Source organism: Battus philenor, unplaced genomic scaffold (assembly GCF_028537555.1).
Source record: "Battus philenor isolate CCGP_79_NKW_IND1 unplaced genomic scaffold, ilBatPhil1.0.hap1 SCAF_5, whole genome shotgun sequence".
In the NCBI taxonomy this organism is placed as follows: domain Eukaryota; kingdom Metazoa; phylum Arthropoda; class Insecta; order Lepidoptera; family Papilionidae; genus Battus; species Battus philenor.
Genome location: NW_027181715.1, coordinates 10085871 through 10097269, shown reverse-complemented (window position 1 = coordinate 10097269; position 11399 = coordinate 10085871). Strand labels below are relative to the sequence as shown.

The 11399-nt window shown below is 32.1% G+C and overlaps 1 protein-coding gene across 1 annotated transcript in view; it reads left to right on the top strand.

Moving 5' to 3' along the window:
* The window catches only part of Sulf1 (Extracellular sulfatase Sulf1), a 96905-nt gene that overhangs the window by 1125 nt on the left and 84381 nt on the right, over positions 1–11399 (top strand). The gene's annotated exons all lie outside the window — the stretch shown is intronic.

Below are 11399 nucleotides of genomic sequence, written 5' to 3'. Positions count from 1 at the left end.
TTCAATTCACTCTTACCGATTTTTAGGGCAAGAACAGATGTTATTTAACCTGTCTTCTGCACGAGTCCTTGTAGTTACAAATATATCTTTTAATATTTTTATACGTTATCCTGCGGAGAAAATAATGATAACGACATTCTTTATATGTTATAACTTTTTCGATGATAATATATGTTATTTTTTTTAAACCATTATGTAGATTTTCGAGATTTAGAAAGGCAGTGATTATTAAAAATGGTATATAATTCAAAAGTTTTAGATTCTTCTTTACATTTTTTTATTTTTAAAATTTTAATTGATGATTTTATTTTCAAGTAGTGTTTCTTTAAGTAAAATTGTAGTAAATATAAATGAAAGTCCGTTAGAATAAACGGTTTGTGTTGAGAATACATTATGAAACGGTATATTATTTGACGAGTTTTACATATTGCTATGTATTTCATATTTTACTTTGAGGTAAAGTAATCTATATATATTTAGTTTTATCTGAGTAATTGTGTTATTTGATGTCGTCCATGTACTCGTTATATAAATACTATTGTTGTAGATTAAAAAGTTTTAAATTAAATATGATGTTGATATAAATGACTAAATGAAAAATTTAAAGGAGAAATGGAAATTAGCTGACGAGATCAGGCGTTACTTGACCTTATGTTACTTGGCCTCTGCAGTAGAAAATAATAATAGAAATAAACTTTTTGTACGAAAACATACAGTGTTAATATTTTGATGATTCGTTTACAATTTTCGATATCCTGCTCAAATAGAAAGTTTTAGTCTTTTATTATTACACCAACTGTCACCAAATTCATTTTACTAATTACCCCGATAGACTTTGATATCGTTAAAAGACATATTGTAATACATACAGTGCGAGATTATATTATTGTGAATATATTGTCATTGTAATAAGTTATCATTTATAATATTTTTTATTTTGTCACATCCTAACGCGCTTTGTTAAGGGTCTACGTGACATGTTTGATAACTAGGGACAGGTGTTTTAATTTACTCTGTCGTTTGTGTAGGAAAATAAGCGTCAATTTTCCTTGAAAATTTTCCATTTTTTCAATAGATAATGCGAATTACTTATAACGATTATGGAGACTGCCAGTGTTTAATATATTTTTAGAAAAGAGAATAGACATCGGTATATTTGCCGATGGCAATGTTAAAATTAGTATGTATGTATGTTTTTAAATTATACTATTTAGGCTCGATGAACTATGAGAGGTACAAACCTGTCATAGTTCAAAACATAATTTTATACTCTTGCATAAGCGTTTTAGCATTCGACCGTTGTAAGCTTGTTTAACCTTTCTCGTACCCTAACGAAAAGAAAGTAAAAAGAAAATATCCAAATCGGAGATCATTTTTTCAAGTTTTAGCAAAACTTTTTTATCTATCTATATATATATGTTTCTAAAGTAGTCTTGAGATAAAAAAGTAAGTGTATTTTCGACATTTCACTAGCATACAGATGAAACAGGTAATAAAATGTATCGTCTAATCGCCTAGAGCGACAACAAACTCTTTGCTACATTGGACTTTATACTTTAATAGCTAAAAAAAGGTATTTCGCCTTAATCTTCTCTAAATAGTTGTAAAAGAGTCGATTAACAACTATTTTATAAAAAGTTATTATTTACGTAATAAATGACCAAATATTAATGAATGAATGGTGCAAACACTACCGATTCATAATAATAAAATCAATACGAATCGGTAATATCGATTTGTAAACACAGCGAGTTCATTGATTTGAATTTACTGCAATACGTACAGCCTACGAAAGGTCTACCCGTAGGATTAAATGGTAACGGGTAGGATTAATAGACCGAGATTGGATTATTGAGATCAGATACGAACTCTATTTCATTCATTGATGGATTGCATTGGTAGGTATACTGAAACATGGTCATAATCACATGACAGAGAAATTTAATTTAAACTTTACAAATTCTGCGGATCAAACAATTCTGCATTAGATGTTTTTACACATAGCTTTTTTTCACTAGGTGAACGCCCTTTCTATTTGTTACTCTTGGGTGGTTGTTCTCTATTCGTAATTATTCAATCATTCTTAATATAGTATATAATATAAGTAGTAGTATAGTATATAATATAAAGAATTCTGCTAGATTTTGGGCTTGGCACACTCTGGAGTGCCAATTAGTTCTGGTAGGCTAGCACTATATGTTACCATACACCTTCTTCGTAAAACCTTGAAAGCTAGGAGGGGCCGATAACCAGCGCCGCTTGGTATTACTAGGCTTTATCTGATAAAATGTACATTTATACATCTGTATTGTTAAATTTTATAAAAAGTCGTGTTGTTGTGGAGTTTTTTCCTGCCTCTTCTCCACAACTATAACACACTGGCGAAGCAGAGTAGAGTCAAAAATAAAACAGATTAAAAAAATTATTTTGACTATTAATAAGAGTTCTGTTGAAAGTTCCAATGTTGAATAAATTATTTTTTTCTTTTTATCACGCTGGCCTGTTTTATTGGTGTATTAAATAACACAATAAATTGGTTTTCATTTTTTTTCCACACCATATTTCTCGATATCTTTTGCGGGAACACCAATTTAACTATAAGCGCTGTGGATCCATATTTCAGTATAAGATCAAAAACCTCGTCGTAATACACATAGACAAATTATTGCATTGTATAGTCACAGTATAAATTTGTTTTTGTTATTAAGCGATTACGCGATGTTGGTAATGAGATATCTAGAAATATTTCAAGGAAAATACTTATAGTTATTTATGTCTATCATTTATTACACGAGGTAATTTTATGAGTTAACATGTTTGAGAATAACATTATCATTTGAAATACAGACAAGTAGGAGTTTTTTTACGTATGTTTTGCGGTTTTGGCGGTGGGTAAAATGCAGCTGGCGGGTGATTTAATTTCTAAATAGGCGACGAAGTTATTATTAAGATTAACGTTTTTACCCTGGCGGCTGAATTAAAGTAGTAAGTATTCATATTGAATAAGTTAATTACTAACCAACTTTCATTTCAGGTTTTAAATTAATCTTACATATTTTGAGGATAACCATCATTCGATACATTAACGTTGTTATTGTGGTGCTATCCGTTCGTTTTTTATAGCGTATTAGTGATATGTTATGATGATACCTGCAGCCTAGGACGTTCACCTATATAGTAGGCAGACGGCCAGAGGAAGGGATATATGGGAAAAGCTTATGTCTAACGGCTGAAATTATATTTGCCAAATTTTATGACGCGTACTCTGAAAGTATCAGAAAATTAATGAAAATTTCATACACAAATAGGTAAGTAGAGATATTAACAATAATATATGAAAACCATACCAAATTTTTACAAAATTACCTGTCCGTTAAAAACGTCAAAAGAATCACACTTTAACTAATACGGAATAGACAAAATGAAAAAAAAAACTATTTAAAACTATAACATTATTATCTGTCTTAAAAAAATAAATAAACGTATTCACCACAAGTAGTGATAGCATTTTATTAAGTAATTAATTTGATTTATACATTGCCGGTACGATAAAAATACGGGACGACAGATGAAATGTTAGCGAATAGCACAGTGTTACAGGCGTTATGGATTGTAATAAATGAACAGTCCATTGTAGCGCCGCCGGCACTGTTCCTCCAACAGCTAACTGATGAATAAAAGAATAGCATCATAAAATGCGGCATTTAAACAACTTTAATGGTAAAGTTATTTTCCAAAGGTCCTTCGAATGCTATGTCAGCTATAAATAATGCAATTTGCGGAATAGTCAGGTGTTTCATAAATACACGTGTGGTATTTGGCACGATATTAAGCACTTGCTAGTTATGTCTTTTCGAAATGGCCACGAAATGTGTACGTACATAATTGTGTATAACTTTGTGCACTTATATGCTTGTCAAGTGTTGACTTTATGTATGATGTGAAGACAAACAAAACAATTTATATTATAATAATTTATATTATAATTTATGTTTCACAAATTATAAATTTTATGTTCCGACTGATGAAATAAGGCGAATTTCGGCGGTAGGTGGTAGGCGATTAGCTTTCGTTCACTACTTTGAATCATGTGATATAGTGATGCGGTAACTGTTGTACCACGCCTTAGGAAGTTGAAGAGAGGGGGCATTCAAGGAAAAAAGAGTATGAGCGCCGCCGCCGTGAGTTTTGATGGAGGGCTGATGGAACAGCGCGGCCGTTAATCTCCCTCGTTATAAATATCTAAAGCATGGTACAGCGGTTTTGGCAACAGTATTTTCGAACGGTATGACTGTTTATTTCAGTGTAGGTTGAGAAAATAATCGCTGTACAAAAGTATCCAGGTTAGGTAGAGGCTTTTATGCTTAATTGAATAATGCACAGCAATTATCTCTGTGTACCTGTTTTACCCTTTTCAATTAAAGACCGCAAATTTTATACATAACGTTATATATAAGTAAATTGTTTAGTCGTTACCCATTTAATTTCACGATGTGTACAGGTTCATTGGTTATAGGAGTAAAATCTTTGAAGGGATGCACTGTGTATGGCGATATAGTTAGAAAAACCGTTTCCATAATTCGGATTACTATATATTAAAATTAGTGCTAACTGGTCTGTCACATTCTGAAAGAAAAAAAATAGGGTAATATATCTCAGAGTGATTACTTTATACAAGGTGATTGTAAATAGGTGTAAAAGTTTTGAAGCGTTTTGCTGCCAAATGAGATATATATTCACTCCTTTAATGTTTTTACACATAAAACCATCCAACCTGTATAAGGATATTTCGTAGTGAAAAAAAAGTGAATTATGTCCAATCTTCCAATAAATCTTTAGGCGATATGAAACGGTCACGAGAACATCAAAACGTCGGCGGAATATGCATTTGATGTTGCGTTTCTGATCCAAAATGAAATCGCTCGCAATTTTGGAGGAACGTGTTTGGTTGCTTTAATGAGTATTAAGCAACGTTTGCTTGTGTTGTTGCTACCCGTGGGTCTGTGTGAGTTAAACGTTACAGGAATTTCTTAAAGAAGTTATTCATAATACACACGTGCACGATAAAGTCTGTTAACGAAATATTTTTAGTATAAAATAATTTTTATTATTTATGCATTTCAAAAAGGCTTTTCAAAATTTTATAAAATTAAATACGTTTGCTTACACTAGACGTACACAACCCTGGCCATCATGTTGCCTTATATCTATCTCAACTTTAATTAAAGTTAACTGAATAAAACAAAACAATATTAAACGGATAATAATTAAGGAACCTACAGGAACTTTATAGGAAATAAGTTAATTATATACGAAAAGTGTTTAGGCGTAAACTTAAAAGCACCTCCGGGGTCTCTATTATGATTACAATTATACAATCATGAAATCCGTATCTTTGAAACTAATTGTCACAAGTGTCAGATAAAAAAAGTTCCCAATGTTATTCAAGCAAACGGGATTTGTCTGCTTTCTCTTCCAATCCGGTACATATGTACATAAATACCGTAACACTAACATGTTCCACAGTCCTCTCCCCATAGCGAATGACCGCTGGGACCAGCCCGAGTTCAACAAAGACCTCAATAGCTCGATTGAATGACAATAGCCTTCGACACGGACCAGTGCAGGCGCTCCCTATTTCCATTAACCGCCACTCTTAACAGTTATATATGGAATTAATTTTAAACATTAATACCAACATAAGAAAGATTATTTTCGAACGAGCGATTTTTCCATGCCCCCAAAATTTAATGTTTGATTATTCGCTTGAACGGAAATATGAATAAAATGTATGTTATTCATCGATATGAAATGTTTGTTTTATGTTTATTTTGAAATAAAACATGATTTTGACACATTGATTGGCAGAAGTATATCAAATTTAATGTTTTTTATTCTAATACCGTAATGTACTTAAATTTTAGGTTGATACAATTTTATTATTTCTAATATAGAAACATTTTTGTGCAAAACTTGTACAGACGAACTAAACTTTTAAAAGTTATCATGTAATAAACTTTTCAATACGGAAGAGTGCCGCGTGTGTCCTTACCTCCTGGACTAGATATATTTTACATTATTTCAATAAAACAACGAGCTACGGTTCTTTCAAACCGGAACGAAGAACACTTACGGTTTATTAAGCAAAGACTATCTTAAAGAAAAGTTACGTAAAGCAAATATTATGACGGTACATGGTTGATATTTATAAATATGATGATCTGCCTACGTATAGTAATAAATATAAAAAAAATGTATAACATGTACATAGGCTTAGCACTAGAAATAAAGATAAGCTTGCTTAATTATATTTAGACAGTATCTTGTGAGCTACTGTGTATGGTATTACAATTCGCTCTTATAATGTAAGAAATGTATTGAACAAAAACTAGTGAAAAAAATACTGATTTCCTCTAAAAAATGACCTCCCCTCCCAAAAAAAAAAAACAATCTGCCTTTTTAGTGGTTTCTTCTTAGATCAAGGTGTGTTTGAATCCTTTGTAGCTTTAATTTGAAATATTGCCATTAAAGGTAAGCTTAATTTGATTCTTGCTAATGCTTTTCTGGCTTTCTTCTCATGACGTACTTGAGTGGTCACTTAGTGATCCTGTGTGAATAAAAATATGAAAAAATGAATATTGATTACATTCATACCTCTGACGATGTTATAATCCACATTGCAAGGTATAGGCGTTCCCCAAAGATGATCTTCTTTTTTGACTACATCGCATGAATAAATTTCAAAAATTTTTATCAGGCTACGGTTAAACAATAGTTAAATGTCATGGTCTGTCCAAAGCATAGGACTTGTATTAAGCAGACTTTTGTGGAGGTTTATACAAATTCAATATTGTTTTGGTTTTCAGTAGTAGAATTCAAGTTGAAGAACAGGAATGTCGTGCGATACGAAACTTATCCACCCGCAGATACTAAGCGGTGGGTTTTGTATAAATAGAAAAATAGTTGCCTTGACTTCTACCCCAATAGCGCCAGCGCAAGCTATAAAAGACTACGTAGCAATTCGAATGTAATATCCACTAGACTTTACTACGTGAAATATAAATTTGTCTTCAATATTATATAAACCAATCGGTCATCGTGACGATCTTTAGATTATCGACTGATATGATGATGATAATTTTATGGATAATATTATGTAATGTATAACAATTTAGATCATTATAGTGACAAATAGTTATGTTTTTAATACGAAAGATCGTGGATGGTCTAACAATATAAACTTTTTTCTAATGAAATCGAGTATTTATCTAAAATTTACATTTAATTGTAAATAGAATGCAATATTGTCTATACATGCATGTGATATGTTAAAGATGTGGTAAATCGTGCGAACACCGGCGCTATCGTCACGTAAGACGCATTCGACCATACGAGACATTGTTAACCCACTTAGGGAATAGCTTTACTATATTATTTTCAACGTATACGCCTGGTCGATTTTAGCCGACACTAATTGTATATTTTCACAGCTACCACAAAATTTCTCCGAATCTATTACAACGAAATCAATTTTTATTTTCTTTGAATAAGCTTTGCTACGTACCTCCGAAAAGATAATAATATAACGTACATTTAAAAATGTATTCATACACAGTGTTATTGGTTCCAAATTTCTTCATATATTATTGCCAGGTAAGGAATGTTGATTGTTTTGAGAAAAACTTGGCAATAAATTCGATGTTTACTGTTTTAACGCCAATTTTGCAATTTTACCACGTTACAAATCTTCTATTGGCCACGTGAAAATAGCCTGATGTTAATCCAAGGCAAGTTTCTCTTGTACGTAATCTTTAATATAATAATATGACTTATCGAATTTTCCTTACGGCTCGTAACTTATAATAAGCATCGTACTTGTTTGTTCAAGTTTATTGAGATCACGATATTTTTTTTGGTAACTGACAAATTCTGTTTGCATTTAAAACTTCCCTGTGTTTGAAGAATAGAGCTGAATGCTCCTTATTTAAACTACTTTACAGTAACAAGTCTCGACTACGCTTTCTGGAGATTCTCTTCGAGGAGACTAAATATCTTACGAGATTGGGCGCCTGCCAAGAGCTTAGTTCACTTAGAAGGACTCTCCATGCACTGTTGATGAGTAAGGGTCTCCGAGAAAGTAACTCGTCTAAGGCTGTCACTCGATATCAAATAAGTATTACAATAAGAGCCACAGGGATGATACGACGGTTACCCGCTAACCACGACCTGATGGGTTGATATCACCATATTATTGTAAAATAGTCAATATCTATAATTCATTCATTTATATAATTATACTTGAAGTATTTAAAGTATGTTTATTTATGATACGTATAGATGTTCATCTTTTTATCAAAAAGTAATGAAATAAGAAGGGTCACATAATAGAAAGTCAAACAATTTCACTGGATAATTGGTTAGAGGAGTAAAAGCTTAAAAAGCCTTTGTATCAAGTTCCTATTACCTATATAAAGTAATTATTCTAAAACATATTACATTAATTAATTTTTAACAGTAAACAATAATTAATTTTAATGTGTAGTATTCCGAATTTTTCTAAGTATATTATAATGACGTTTTTAACTATATCTGAAACAATAGATTTTTGGATTGGTTTACTTTACATTAATCGTTAGCAAATGAACTATGCATTCACCCGTTTAAAGTTTATAACCAATCAATTTGTGTAGCGGTGTAGTTGCTATACGATGTTTTGTGAGGTACCAAGGTATGATACGTGTAACTAAGTAATCTAAAATTTTACTAGATATGGTACTAATTAAAATAGAAAATAATTCCTACACCCTTACTCGTTAAGAGCGGGAAAATGCGTCGCAATGGTATCTATTTTAAAGGTCTGCACAAGGTGTTCATCATGTGCTCTGTCGGAAAAATAATATGATCAAATCGATATCGCAAGCTTGTACATATCTACAAAGTTATAACCTTGTAGCCTTAATAGAAATCACATTAGGAGGATGGTTTAAACCAACAAACTTTGTTTATACTTTCCTAACATTTGTTTGAAAGTGTTTAGGCTTTATCATATTAATTTAAATTTAGTTTGACCTACTTTAAATTGCCTGCCATGGTCGACTTATTCATGTCAATATACGCAACAAGGTTTTATGTATGAGTGCCTGGCCTAATATCGAAAATCGGGCCAACTTTTTATCCGTACATCTATTGCTTTGTATATTTAAAATTCTTAGTTTACATTTTCTTTTTTAACTATTAATCGAATAAATCATAACTTCGTCAGAGTCCTCGTTATTTTTTTTATATGCTAACCAGTATCCACGTCATCATCATCGTCATCAGCTGTAAGAGGCCCACAGCTGTACATAGACCCCTTCATTTATTTTCGATAAGAGGGGCAGGAAGCGGTTTGCATTCAGCGTCTTCTGGCGACCTGAACAATGTCTTCTATAGACCGTGTCGGGCAAATCCCATATTGCCTTTCCGTCCCGTGGTCTCTACGCCAGAATCTTACAGCCACAGCTGCCATCTGTGACTAGCCTATTGCCACTTCAACTAGCCAATACGTTGGGCAAGAAAGGACCAATATTTAGCCACTTCCGCACATTGGTCACAAATATTGGTCCTTTTCTTACTTAGGATGGACTACCGCAAGGTAACGTCTGATTCCATTAAATACGTTGGGCTACTGATCTCTTCAATCCGTTCGTCTAGATTCTTTCTACAGATTCTTGATTCGATTTTGACGAATCCCGAGCATAGCGCTTACTATGGCTTGCTAAACGTCTGTCAGTTTGTCGATGAAGCGTGAAGTTGGAGATCACGTTTCAATGTCGTTAATGATCATCGTCCGTTATCATAAATAATTGCGTACAACAAGTTAATATAATTACACGTATTAATATATAAATCTTTTCATCGTACCTTCTTGTAATTTTGTTGAAATAATAATTTGACACAGCTTTGCCTGACGGTGAGTATGTATATATTTATGTTATTATTAGTATTATGAAAATTATTTCATCTTTATAATTTTTTAATTGAGTAAACTCGAGTTAATAGACTGATAGGCATTAGCCAAGTAAATACAAAGCTAGGCTTGATCTAGACGAGGACATAAAATAACATTCGCGGTGCAGACGGAGCAAATATTTGCTAGAATGGCATCATAACTGTGGCGTCGGAGGCAACGACATTTTAAATGTCTATATTTTTTTTGTATGTGCTAAATTTGCAAAGATGTGCAAAGTGAACAGACTAGAGATTAAATATGTACATATCTGTATCGGAATGCGAGTAGTTGAATGTGTTAACAGATTTGGCACAGACGAATTTGTTTAATTATAATGTTTGAAGTTGTAGTGATCAAATTTAACTAATGAGTTTATTCTTTATAATGAAAAAGAAAATGATTAAATTAAAATATTTATGACCAAGTACCAAGTTAATTTTTGTGTTTTATACTAAGTTTTAACCTTCTTTTATATCTTTCACGTAATTATCTCAAGTAGCCCAGTGGTAGAGGTCTGAGATTTGCGATCGTAGGTTGCGGATACAACCATATATAATTCACAGTTTATGCATTAATCATATGGGATTGCCACTGCTCACAAACAAGTTTCTAGAGGATGGACACAGCATAATTATAAATTATCATATCATCAATATAATATCCATAAACAGAACCCTTCCCTCACAACTACATACCTACTCCATGAGACTCATTTCTCTTAGATCTATCTAGTATCAATCGAAAATTTAATATATACCAAGTATTCCCTCACGAAGCTGGTTACCTGTGGAGATACTGTAGCAGTCCATTATGTATATTAACAACATTTTATTATTTTTTTAACCATCTTATTTTCTGTTACTTTTCACCAAGAACTTTTTAATACAAGTTTTAGGGTCTATTATTCATTTTAAACTTTACCATATAGAAATAACATATCATTAGAATGTTTATATAAATAATAATACAACTTATTTGAATTCTTGCTATTTCCCCTGTTACTAATTCAATTTATAAATAATCACAATGTGACCCTGCGTACGCCCTGGGATACTACTGTTGGACTCAACGAAGAAAGCGAACAAGTAATAAATGACATAGCCCTTCTAAACAGCGTGAAACGTACAAGCATTTTATACAAAATTCTGCATCATGTGAGATAGCATACTTTATAATTATCTGTTACGAACTCTCATCTTAAGAGGTCAAGTGTTACGTTCTAAACTTCATCACTTGCAGTAAAAAAAATTTTATCTGTTACTGGTGGTTAATTTTTTTGCTATAGGCCATTTAGATGGTTTCCGTCGCGTAGAAAAAAAATCCAGCAGCTGGTTTTATTCTCTAAATCCCTGGGTGACAACTTACTGTCACAAATGTTGTATACCATTTAGCTTCTGTTTTTTTTCAC